The sequence below is a fragment of the Somniosus microcephalus genome, chromosome 6 (assembly GCF_052327205.1).
Source record: "Somniosus microcephalus isolate GS21.2 chromosome 6, FLI_Smic_1.0, whole genome shotgun sequence".
Lineage (NCBI taxonomy): Eukaryota > Metazoa > Chordata > Chondrichthyes > Squaliformes > Somniosidae > Somniosus > Somniosus microcephalus.
Genome location: NC_140992.1, coordinates 101,426,060 through 101,435,872, shown reverse-complemented (window position 1 = coordinate 101,435,872; position 9,813 = coordinate 101,426,060).

The window sequence follows — 9,813 nt, the reverse complement described above, 5'->3', positions numbered from 1 at the left end:
GGTTGTCATCTTCCAAGATTCTATAGATTATGGAACAGTTCCTGCAGACTGGAGGGTGGCAAATGTAACCCCACTATTTAAAAAAGGAGGGAGAGAGAAAACAGGGAACTACAGGAAACTTTGGTTTATCCAGAGGTTAACTGTCCGGAATGCTCGAGCCACCGGCAAAAATCAGGAGCCATTTCGTTAGTTTTTTTTTCTTTTCGTTGCTTTTTTTTCCACCAGTCAGGCTCTGCAAGGTCTCGCTGAAGCTGTTGCTAAGCTACAGAGACACTTGCAAGGTATGGCCAACTGTTTAGAAGCTGTTAGGGTTTGCTGCCAGATACGGAGCTCAAAATCTCCGTATGTTTCAACATTAGCTATGGTTTGTCCGGCAGTTTTGATGGGACGGCAACAGCTCGGTCCCGTCGGTGCCGGATTGCACAAAGTTTCCTGTACATCAGCCTAACATCAATAGTAGGGAAAATGCTAGAGTCTATTATAAAGGATGTGATAACAGGACACTTAGAAAATATCAATGGGACTAGACAAAGTCAACCTGGATTTATGAAAGGGCAATCGTGTTTGCCAAACCTACTGGTGTTTTTTGAGGATGTAACTGGTAGAATAGATAAGGGAGAACCAGTGCATGTGGTGTATTTCGATTTTCAGAAGGCCTTTGATAAAGACCCACATAAGAGGTTAGTGTGCAAAATTAAGCACATGAGATTGGGGGTAATATACTGGCATGGATTGAAAATTGGTTAACAGACAGGAAACAGAGAGTAGGAATAAATGGGTCTTTTTCCGAGTGGCAGGCGGTGACTAGTGGGGTACTGCAGGGATCAGTGCTTGGGCCCCAGCTATTCACAATATATATCAATGATTTGGATGAGGGAACCAAATGTAATATTTGCAAGTTTGCTGACGACAAAAAACTAGGTGGGATTGTGAGTTGTGAGGAGGATGCAAAGAGGTTTCAAGGCGATTTAGACAAGTTGAGTGAGTGGGCAAATACATGGCAGATGCAGCAAAACGTGGATAAATGTGAATTTATCACAGAAGATAGGAGCAGGAGTAGGCCATTTGGCCCCTCGAGCCTGTTCCGCCATTTAATGAGATCATCCAAATTCAGTACCCTGTCCCTGCTTTCTCCCAATTTCCCTTGATCCCTTTAACCTTAAGAAATATATCTAACTCCTTCTTGAATATATTTAATGAATTGGCATCAACTGCCTTGTGTGGTAGAGAATTCCACAGGTTCACCACTCTCTGGGTGAAGAAATTCCTCCTCATGTCAGTCCTAAATGGCTTACCCCTTATCCTTAGACTGTGAACCCTGATTCTGGACTCCCCTGCCATCGGGAACATTCTTCCTGCATCTAGTCTGTCTAGTCCTGTTAGAATTTTATAAGTATCAATGAGATCCCCTCTCATTCTTCTAAACTCGAGCGAATATAAGCCTAATCGACCCAATCTCTCCTCATATGTCATTCTTGCCATCCCAGGTGTCAGTCTGGTGAATCTTCACTGCACTCCCTCCATGGCAAGAACATCCTTCCTGAGATAAGGCAACCAAAACTGCACACAGTACTCAAGGTGTGGTCTCACCAAGGCCCTGTACAACTGCAGCAAGACATCCTTGCTCCTGTACTCGAATCCTCTCGCTACGAAGGCCAACATACCATTTGCCTTCTTAACCGCCTGCTGCACCTGCATGCTTACCTTCAGCGACTGGTGCACAAGGACACCCAGGTCTCATTGCACTTCCCCTTCCCCAATCTATTGCCATTCCACATTATACTGCATTTGCCATGCATCTGCCCAATTACCCAACCTATCCAAATCATACTGGAGTTGCTCTGCATCCTCCTGATAGCACACACACCCACCCAGCTTTGTGTCATCTGCAAACTTGGAGATATTACACCTAGTTCCCTCATCTAGATCCTTTATATATATATTGTGAAGAGCTGGGATCCTAGCTAGTCACTGCCTGCCACTCAGAAAAAGGCCCATTTATTCCAACTCTTTGCTTCCTGTCTGCCAACCAATTCTCTATCCAAGACAGTACCTTACCCCCAATCCCATGTGCTTTAACTTTGCACACTAATCTCTTATGCGGGACCTTATCGAAAGCCTTCTAAAAGTCCAAATACACCACATCCACTGGTTCTCCCTTATCTATTCTACCAGTTACATCATCAAAAAATTCCAGTAGATTAGTCAAACAGGATTTACCTTTTGTAAATCCATGTTGAATTTGTCCGATCCTATCACTGTTTTCCAAGTGCTCTGCTATTACAACTTTTATAATGGACTCCAGCATTTTCCCCACTACCGATATCAGACTTATGGTCTATAATTCCCTGTTTTCTCTCTACCACCTTTTTTAAATAGTGGGGTTACATTAGCTATCCTCCAATCCATGGGAACCATTCCAGAGTCTATAGAATTTTGGAGGATGACCAGCAATGCATCTAATATTTCTAGGGCCACTTCCATAAGTACCCTAGGATGTAGATTATCAGGTCCTGGGGATTTATCGGCCTTCATCCCACCAATTTCCCTAACACCATTTCCCTACCAATACTGATTTCATTCAATTCCTCCCTCTCATTAGACCCTATATTCCCCGACATCTCTGGGATGTTATTTGTGTCCTTCTTTGTGAAGACAGAACCAAAATATGTATTTAATTGGTCTGCCATTTCTTTGTTCCCCCTTATAAATTCCCATGATTCTGACTGCAAGGGATCTATGCTTGACTTCACCTATCTTTTTCTCTTCACATATCTATAGAAGCTTTTACAGTCAGTTTTTATGTTTCCTGCAAGCTTACTCTCATAATCTATTTTCCCCCTCTTAATTAATCCCTTTGTCCTCCTTTGCTGAATCCTAAACTGCTCCCAATCCTCAGGTTTGCTGCTTTTTCTGGCCAAATTATATGTCCTCTCCTTGGATCTTATGCTATCCCTAATTTCTCTTGTTAGCCACGGTTGAGTCACCTTTTTTGTTTTATTTTTATTCCAAACAGGGATGAACAAATTCTGTAGTTCATCCATGCAATCTTTAAATGTTTGCCATTGCCTATCCACCATCAACCCTTTAGCTAACGTTCCCCAATCCGTCCTAGCCAACTTGTGCCTCATACCATTGTAGTTTCCTTTATTTAAATTCAGGACCCTAGACTCTGAGTCAACTACTTCACTTTCCATTTCAATGAAGAATTCCATCATATTATGATCGCTCCTCTCCAAGGGGCCTCACACAACAAGATTGCTAATTAATCCTTTCTCATTACATAATACCCAGTCTAAGATGGCCTGATCTCTAGTTGGTTCCTTGACATATTGGTCCAGGAAACCATCCCGTATTCACTCTAGGAATTCCTTCTCCACAGTATTGTTACTAATTTGGTTAGCCCAATCTATGTGTAGATTAAAGTCACCCATGATAACTGCTGTGCTCTTATTGCACGCATCTCTAATTTCCCATTTAATGCCATCCACAACCTCAGCATTACTGTTTGAGTGTCTGTATACAACTCCCACTAATGTTTTCAGCCCCTTGGTATTTCTCAGCTCTGCCCATACCGATTCCACATCATCAGAGCTAATATCCTTCCTTACTATTGTGTTAATCTCCTCTTTAACCAGCAATGCTACCCCACCTCCTTTTCCTTTTTGCCTGTCCTTCCTGAATGTTGAATACCCCTGGATGTTGAATTCCCAGTCTTGCTCACCCTGGAGCCATGTCTCCATAATCCCAATTGTATCATATCCATTTACATCTATTTGCGCAGCTAATTTATCCACCTTATTACAAATGCTCCTCGCATTGAGACACAAAGCCTTCAGGCTTGATTTTTTAACACTCTTATTCCTTTTAGAATTATTATTTACTGTGGCCCTGTTTGATTTCCACCCTTGAATTCTCTGTTTTCCACGTTTGCTTTTCTCCGTCCTGTCTTTTGTTTCTATCCTTGCTTCCCTTTCCTCTGTCTCCCTGCACATGTTCCCAATCCACTTCAGTAGGAAAAACAGAAAGGCAGAGTATTATTTAAATGGTGATAGATTGGGGAATGTTGATGTACAGAGGGACCTGCGTGTCCTTGTACAACAGTCACTGAAAGCAAACATGCAAGTGCAGCAAGCAGTTAGGAAGGCAAATGGTATTGAAGGGGTTAAAATGAATCCTCTCAGAATTCAGACAGCCACCAGCAGAATTAAAATCAGAACAAAGGAGTGGGGTCATGTGAAGATGAACGAGAACTAAAAGAAACCAGGTGGCGATAAGAAATATCACAATAAAAATTGACTTACGTAAAAAGGCAAAACTAAACAATGGACAGACTGAAAAGTGTTACTTTCTTATGTGAAAAACAAAGATAAGACGCAGCTGTGGGACAAGACAGAATGTGTGTGTTAAGCGATAAGAAATGTGCTGCTTTAGCTAAAATTGTAGACACAGCAGAATATAGGGGTCATGGGAATTTGACCTGTGACCAAAGGCATAGTAAGATGTAACTAACTTTTAACCACAAGCATGACTAATACTGAAAAGAACAAGTAAGCCATATGTGATCAGGTGATTATTGTAATACAATGTGATTGGATGAAAATAGAATAAAAAGCTGTACCAACCAAGAGAGAACGAGAAGGGTGTCACTAGACCGCGGGGTCTATGACATTCTCCCAGAACGTTCTGTTAATAAACTGTGTACTTTCACTTTTACTTTAAGACAGACTCGAGTGAATTTATTTTTCAACAACAGTATGTTGGCCTTCATTGCAAGAGGATTTGAGTACAGGAGCAAGGATGTCTTACTACAGTTGTACAGGGCCTTGGTGAGAGCACACCTGGAGTGCTATGTGCAGTTTTGGTCTCCTTAGCTAATATATTTGCCATAGAGGGAGTGCAGTGAAGGTTCACCAGACTGATTCCTTGGATGGCAGGACTGTCATATGAGGAGAGATTGTGTCGATTGGTGAATACTCTAGCCTATATTCACTAGAGTTTAGAAGATTGAGAGGGGATCTCATTGAAATGTATAAAATTCTGACAGGGCTAGACAGACTGGATGCAGGGAAGATGTTTCCCCTGGCTGAGGGGTCTAGAACGAGGGATCACAGTCTCAGGATATGGGTTAGGACATTTATAACTGAGATGAGGAGAAATTTCTTCACTCAGAGGGTGGTGAACCTATGGAATTCTCTGCCACTGAAGGCTGTGGAGACCAAGTCACTGAATATATTTAAGAAGGAGATAGATAGATTTCTAGACACAAAAGACATCAAGGGGTATTGGGAGAGAGCGGGAGTATTGTATTGAGATAGAGGATCAGCCATGATCACATTGAATGGTGGAGCAGGCTCAAAGGGCCGAATGGCCTACTCCTGCTCCTATTTTTCTATGTTTCTATGTCTGTGTGGTGTAGGTATGTAAAGGAAATAGCCATATTCCAAGAGATACACCATCCTATGAACAGATTTCTGATATTAATACATGACATACTGGGTTTAAAAGTTTGGAAATTCTCAGTGTCAGAGGCTGTCAATCCAGGTTTCTGAGATAAGATCAGTTGTTAACACAAGTTGTAAACACCACACAAGCTTTTGAAATGGGAATTGATTGTTACTACTAAATCAATGGCCCTATTGAAAAAGCAAAGGCTTGCTTCCGAAAAGTCTGCAGTTTGGAACCAACACAATAGCAATGCCCAAGTAAAGTGTTAAAAACTTACACTTCGAACAGAAACATAGAACAGTAAAAAACCATGTGCCTATGTAAATGTTACATCAAATGAAACAGGAAACACAATTAATATACAACCAATTGAAGTAGCTAAGAAATGCATGGAACACCCTAGATGAAGTGTTTTTAATTTACATGTTGTAAATATGATACCTACAGATGACTTTGTAGATATGACTTCAATAGATACGCCAAGCAATTACATTGTGTTTGTATTGAAAATGGAATAGTTAGTAGACATGACGTCTGTTTTCAAACAGCAGAGGTGATTTAGAAATTGAATGAAAGCCCTTCAATAAGAATGGCATCAAAGAGATATATCTGTTATAAACATTTTATGATAAGTTTTTGAAACACCTATACAGTAGACAAGATTCTGAGAGTTGGCAGCTGAAATGACAGAAAAAATAGAAAAGAATTCAACTCAAAGAATGACTAGAGATAATTAGCTTACATCAGCAGAAAATTTCAAAGGATAAACTACTAAAAAAAGGTATAAAGTAGAGCTTTTCAGATGGAAAGTCAGAAGTCGCTGGAAAGGGCAAGCGATTCTCAACTTCAGAGGCACACTCTGTAAATTTTTAATTCTTTGAGTCTCGGGGATAGAAAAGGTACTCTTAATTGATTTTGGTGGATATTCTGGATTAAGAAATAATAAGAAATGTAAAAATGTACAAAGTTATGATTTGAGAATACGGATCTCTGAGAATAAGAAATGTAAGCTATTTGTATTTTGAACTGTTAACGTCGTGATTGATTCACAAGCTGTTAACTGAATGTCGGCTCTTTAATAAATTTATATATTTTTAGAATTGTCTCAATTAGTATTTATGTATCAAACTCGCAAACTCAATCTCTGTATACTCTTTTGTGAGGAGTTGCAGAATTCTTGGGGGTTTTCTGGACCCTCATAACATCCGGAAGGTTACAGTCTAGTTAAACTTATTAAAAGTGCTATCTGGAGGATGGTAACATTTTCAGTAATTCCTTTCCTTTAGAGAGAGATAGCCCGGACCTTTAGACCCAATTAAGCATCTTATAGAATTCGGCTATCTCTAACTTTAGTTGAAGGTGAATGTCTGGGGAATACGCCTGATCTGGTGTAGGCCGAAAAGGGCTAGGACTAGTGATTATCCCACATTGCTGTTAAGGACATACTTCCAGGATTTTGACCCAGCGTTGATGAAGAAACAATGATCTATTTCCAAGTCAGGATGGTGTGTGACTTGGAGGTGGGGTGTACCCATGCGCCTGCTGCCCTTGCCCTTCTAGGTGATGGAGGTTGCAAGTTTGGGAGTTGCTGTTGAAGAATCCTTGACGAGTTGCTGCAGTGCATCTTATAGATGGCACACACTGCAGCCATGGTGTGCCAGTGGTGGAGGGAGTTAATGATTAAGGTGGTGGATCAGGCGCTGATCGAGCAGATTGCTTTGTCCTGGATGGTGTCGAGCTTCTTGAGTGTTGTTGGAGCTGCACTCATCCAGGCAAGTGGTGAGTATTCCATAACACTCCTGACTTGTGCCTTGTAATTGGTGGAAATGCTTTAGGAAGTTAGATGGTGAATCACTTGCCGCAGAATACCCAGCCTCTGAGCTGCTCTTGTAGCCACAATATTTATGTGGCTGATCCAGTTAAGTTTCTGGTCAATGATAACTCCCAGGATATGGATGGTGAGGGATTTGACGATGGTAATGCCATTGAATTTCAAGGTGAGGTGGTTAGACTCTCTCTTGTTCGAGTTGGCCATTGCCTGGCACTTGTGTGGTGCGAATGTTACTTGCCACTTATCAGCCCAAGCCTGAATGCTGTCCAGGTCTTCCTGTAAGCAGGCACAGTCTGCTTCATTATCTAAGGAGTTGCGAATGGAACTGAACACTGCATTTATCAGTGAACATCCACACTTCTGACCTTATGATGGAGGGCAGGTCATCGATGATGCTGGTTGGGCCTAGGACACTCCCCTGAGGAAATCCTGCAGCAATGTCCTGGGGCTGAGATGATTGGCTTCCAACAACCACAGCCATCTTCCTTTGTGCTGGTATGACTTTAGCCAGTGGAGAGTCTTCCTCTGAATCCCTTTGACCTCAATTTTACTACAGCTCCTTGATACCACACTCGGTCAAAGGCTACCTTGATATAAAGTGCAGTCACTCTCACCTCACCTCTGGAATTCAGCTCTTTTGTCCATGTTTGGACCAAGGCTTTAATGAATTCTGGATCCGAGTGGTCCTGGCGGAACCCAAACTGAGCATTGGTAAGTAAGTGCCACTTGTTAGCACTTTCGACAACCACTTCCATTACTTTGCTGATGATTGAGAGTAGACTGATGGGACGGTAATTGGCTGGATTGGATTTGTCCTGCTGTTTGTGGACAGGCATACCAGGGCAATTTTCTACTTTGTCAGTAGATGCCAGTATTGGAACTGTACTGGAACAGCTTGTCTAGAGGCGCAGCTAGTTCTGGAGCACAATTCTTCAGCACAACAGCCGGGATGTTGTCGGGGAGTAACACTCATTTACCCTAAAAGATTGTTTCCTGGCCATCAACCAACTTCCTATCCATGATGCTACATTTCCTTTTATGCCGTATGCCTGAATTTTTCTAACAAGCCTCTGTGAGATGCCTTCTGAAAATCTATATACACATCTTCTTCATTCCCTTTATCTATCCAATCGATCACTTCATCGTTAAATTTGTCAAGCACAACTTGCTGTTAACAATTTTATGCGTGCTGTCCATTATGCAACCCATGCATTTCTAAATGCTCATTAATATTATTTTAAATTATTGTTTAAGATAATTTACCCACAACTGGCATTAGACTAACTGGTCAATGCTCACAAAGTTGGCTATTGTCCAGTGACAATTTGCATATTGAAAAATTGTGCCAAAGCTGGCGCTATTTTCTCTCTGACTCTCAACAGCCTAGAGTGCGTGCCATAAGGGCCAATGACTTTTACAACTTGACTAGTGCTATTTTTTTCAGAACAAATGATTTTTCTTGCATTATCTCCAATAATTGTTGGATATTTTCTGCTGGAACACGTCATTCTCATTTCCATCATCATTGGTAAGAAAAAAGTTGGAAATATTTAATATCTCTGTCATCTGTTCATCTTCCACAATTAGACTCTCTTTTCATCTTTGAGCACTCCTACTCTTCTTTAACTGCTCTTTAACTTTTGATATGCTTACAAAAGCCCTTACTTTTTCCTTTTATATTATCTGTTAGCCGTTCTTCGTATTATTTTTTAGTTCTTCTAATCACCTTTTCACCACGCCATTTTTTATATTCCTCATGATTATCTTTAGTATTCTTAGCCATCATTTTATCACATGTCTCCATTTTAACTTTTGGTTTTAATCTCTCCATTTATAGCTGGAACTCTCATTATTTGATGTAACCCCCTATTCACCTTATGGGAATATATTTATTTTGTACTGTGTTCATTGTAGGTGTCCCATTGCTAATCTGTCAACCTGTATACTAATATCTCTGCCAGGTAATTTAGGCCAGATCCCCAGAAACTCCAGGCAATCACCTTTAGAACAGGAGCAAAATGGAAACTGGAAAGCACCTGGTGAGTTTCAAGGCAGTCTAATGACCTGAAGAAGCGACAAATAAATTTTGGCTTCACCTTTACTGGAAATGTAGAATTGGCATAGAAACTGGGACAGGGATTTGTTTTAAAATACTGAGAATATGAGCGACCGATTGAAAAATACATTCTGGTATTTGAAAACAAACTGTTCAATACTTGAAATAAAAAGAAGAATTTGCAGCACTTACACATCATCCACCACTTTTCACCTTTTCAAAGAAGCTTGTTAGGACATTCACTCGTGATCTCACTTCCTGCCTCACACCCAACTTTTTTTTGTTCAGTTCTATTAAATAGTTTGCTTTACGTTCCAGCTGATAAAGGGATGCTCCTTAAAGTATCATGTATTCAAATATCATGGCCCTGTGGCCTCACCAACATTGAATTAGTATTTACTAAATGTAAGTAAACTGCTGCTAATTCTCATATTATCCATTGCCTTGAATGTCTGCTCTAATCCATGAATCAAATCTG